The following is a 3,695-nucleotide window of genomic DNA, read 5'->3' on the forward strand; positions in this document are numbered from 1 at the left end:
CACCATGGCTGCCTCGCCCGTCCTCCAGGAGTTGGCCGCCCCCCGCCTCCCCACCATGGCCGCCCCCTGCCTCCCCACCATGGCCGCCTCGCCCATGGCCCTCGTCCACCTCGCCCTCCTCCATGTGCCGCCGCTGGGTGCCTCGCTCGCGCCACCACCGCTAGGTTCCTCGTTCGCGCGGCCGCTGGGTGCCTCGCTCCTCGCTCGTGCCGCCGCTGCGCTAGGTTTAGGTCTCGGGGAGGAGAAGGGGAATCGGGGGCAGAAGGGGGGGGGGTTCGTTTTTCTTTTTTTAGCATGCTATAAAGAAGGGGTAAAACGACTTTTCCTGTCATAGTTGACGGTGTTAACGGCAAAAATCGACGGAAGTGTCATGAAAGGAAGAAAATAAAGTTAGGGTGTCAAAAAAGGAAAAAATAATTTTTTAGGGCCAAAAAGGGAACCAAAATTTAAGAAAGGGCCAAATAAGGAATTCTCTCTTAGTATATAGTAGTGGCGCACTACTTCCCTGGTGCGCCATTAGTGTCAATCCTATCTATAGCCCTTTTCCTAGTAGTGCGAGACACAGATTTAGTTCTCGTGGAAGCATGATGACCCACAAGTATATGTAATCTATTGTAGTCCTTTCGATAAATAAGAGTGTCGAACCCAACGAGGAGCAGAAGGAAATGGCAAGTAATTTTCAGCAAGGTAATGTCTGCAAGCACTGAAATTGTCGGTAACAGATAGTTTGATAACAAGATAATTTGTAACAAGCAAGTAACGATAACGGTAACAAAAGTGCAACAAGATAGCCCAATCTTTTTAGGGCAAAGGACAGACCAAAAGGTTTCTTATGATAAGCAAACTGTTCTTGAGGGTACACGGGAATTTCATCATGTCACTTTCATCATGTTGGATTGATTCGTGTTCGCTACTTTCATAATCTTACATTATTAAGAAGTTGATCCCAACTACTACCAATTCTCTCAACATGTAGCTCGTCCACATCATCGTCTAGCCCCATCAGCACTTCTCTTGATTTAGCTCGCCTATGGTGAAGCCACGTCACCACTTAATGTTGTCGCTGCAGGTCGCTCGCTTTGTGCTACACTAGATGATACCCCGCGCGTTGCAGCGGAAATTGTAGCCGAAAAATTGAATATATTAGACAAAGAAAAATAAATAATTTGAAACACATGTTAAGCATGTTGTCTCCCAGCTAAAGTAAAACCATTTCGTGCACAACTCGCTTGAAAAATAAAAATGTATTCCGTGTCTAGCAGGTTAGAATTGCCCATCATTGAGAGGAATTTTGACCCCAAAAAAAGTAACCTGCGAACACATGATATTTTGATTATCTAGAGATACATCCAGCATACATCAATAATCACAAATAGATGATTTGTTGAATGGCAAATAAAGCTAATTTCTTCACACGTTAGCAGATTACGTGTTGAACAACGAAGGAGGTGTGCGGAAGCCATACCATGCATCAAAGGAGATTTGTATCACCATAACATGGCTAGCAGGATTAGAATTGCCCATCATTAAGAAGAAATTTAATAACAAAAGTAACCTGCAAACACTATTTTAATTATGTAGAGATACATGCAGAATACATTAGTAATCACAATAGATGATGTGATGAACGACAAAGAAGATTATGGGAGCCATACCATCAAAGGATATTGCAAGCTAATTTCACATGTCTTCAGGAAAATCAGTGTAATCCTGGTAACAAAACTGAGGGACTGGAGTTACCTTAAGTTACACGATTGACAGAATGTGCTAGAGAAAAATGAAGTAGTCAGTAGCCAATCTGCAACTTGAACTTGAGGTTGTGCACAATTGATTAGATCAATTGGTCATCATGTGGTACTTGATGGCGGCCCTTCACGAGCTAGAACCTGCACAGGATGGCTAGCGCCATATTCATCCGCAGCACCGTCACCGCCAATCCATCGGTCTGGCCAGAATCTAGCAACGTTGACGGGCTTCATCAAAATAGTGTGAGCACGACCAGAGCCCCCGCGGCGGCAGCGATGATGGCCCCATCACCGACCCACGGGACTCCCGGCAGCCGACAAGGACGGTACCTCTAGTCGTTGAGCCCCCCCCCCCTTAATCCCGTGGGCTGCTACATCTCGAGCTAGCGTTGGTTTTCCCCGAAGAGGAGGGGGTGATGCAGCACAGTAGTGTAAGTATTTCCCTCAGTTTTTGAGAACCAAGGTATCAATCCAGTAGGAGGTCACGCGCAAGTCCCTCGTACCTGCACAAAACGGTAGCAACTCGCAACCAACGCTTAGGGGTTGTCAATCCCTTCACGGTCACTTACGAGAGTGAGATCTGATAGAGATAATATTTTTGTTATTTTTGGTATAAAGATGCAAAGTAAAAAGTAAAAGCAAAACAAGTAAAATAAAGTAATGGAGATTGATATGATGAGAATAGACCCGGGGGCCATAGGTTTCACTAGTGGCTTCTCTCAAGAGCATAGATATTCTACGGTGGGTGAACAAATTACTGTTGAGCAATTGATAGAATTGAGCATAGTTATGAGGTTATCTAGGTATGATCATGTATATAGGCATCACGTCCGTGACAAGTAGACCGACTCCTGCCTGCATCTACTACTATTACTCCACCCGTCGACCGCTATCTAGCATGCATCTAGAGTATTAAGTTAAAAACAGAGTAACGCATTAAGCAAGATGACATGATGTAGAGGAATAAATTCATGCAATATGATAAATACCCCATCTTGTTATCCTCGATGGCAACAATACAATACGTGCCTTGCAACTCTTTCTGTCACTGAGTAAGGACACCGCAAGATTGAACCCAAAGCTAAGCACTTCTCCCATTGCAAGAACTACCAATCTAGTTGGCCAAACCAAATGGATAATTTGAAGAGACTTGCAAAGATAACTCAATCATACATAAAAGAATTCAGAGAAGATTCAAATATTATTCATAGATAAGTTGGATCATAAACCCACAATTCATCGATCTCAACAAACACACCGCAAAAAGAAGATTGCATCGAATAGATCTCCACGAGAGAGGGGGAGAACATTGTATTGAGATCCAAAAAGAGAGAAGAAGCCATCTAGCTACTAGCTATGGACCCGAAGGTCAGAAGTAAACTACTCACACTTCATCGGAAAGGCTATGGTGTTGATGTAGAAGCCCTCCGTGATGGATGCCCTCTCCGGCGGGGCTCCGAAACAGGCCCCAAGATGGGATCTCGTGGATACAGGAAGTTGCGGCGGTGGAATTAGGTTTTTGGCTCCCTCTCTGGTCTAATGGGGGTACGTAGGTATATATAGGAGGAAGGAGCACGTCGGTGGAGCTCCGAGGGGCCCACGAGGCAGGGGGCGCGCCCTCCACCCTCGTGACCTCCCCGGAAACTTCTTGGAGTAGGATCCAAGTCTCCTGGATCACGTTCGGTGAGAAGATCACGTTCCCGAAGGTTTCATTCCGTTTGGACTGCGTTTGATATTCTGTTTCCTCGAAATACTAAAATAGGCAAAAAACAGCAATTCTGGGCTGGGCCTCCGGTTAATAGGTTAGTCCCAAAAATAATATAAAAGTGGAAAATAAAGCCCAATATAGTCCAAAACAGTAGATAAAGTAGCATGGAGCAATAAAAAATTATAGATACATTGGAGACGTATCAGGCATCCCCAAGCTTAATTCCTGCTCGTCCTCGAGTA

The sequence above is a fragment of the Triticum aestivum genome, chromosome 1A (genome assembly GCF_018294505.1).
Source record: "Triticum aestivum cultivar Chinese Spring chromosome 1A, IWGSC CS RefSeq v2.1, whole genome shotgun sequence".
NCBI classification, from domain to species: Eukaryota; Viridiplantae; Streptophyta; class Magnoliopsida; order Poales; family Poaceae; genus Triticum; species Triticum aestivum.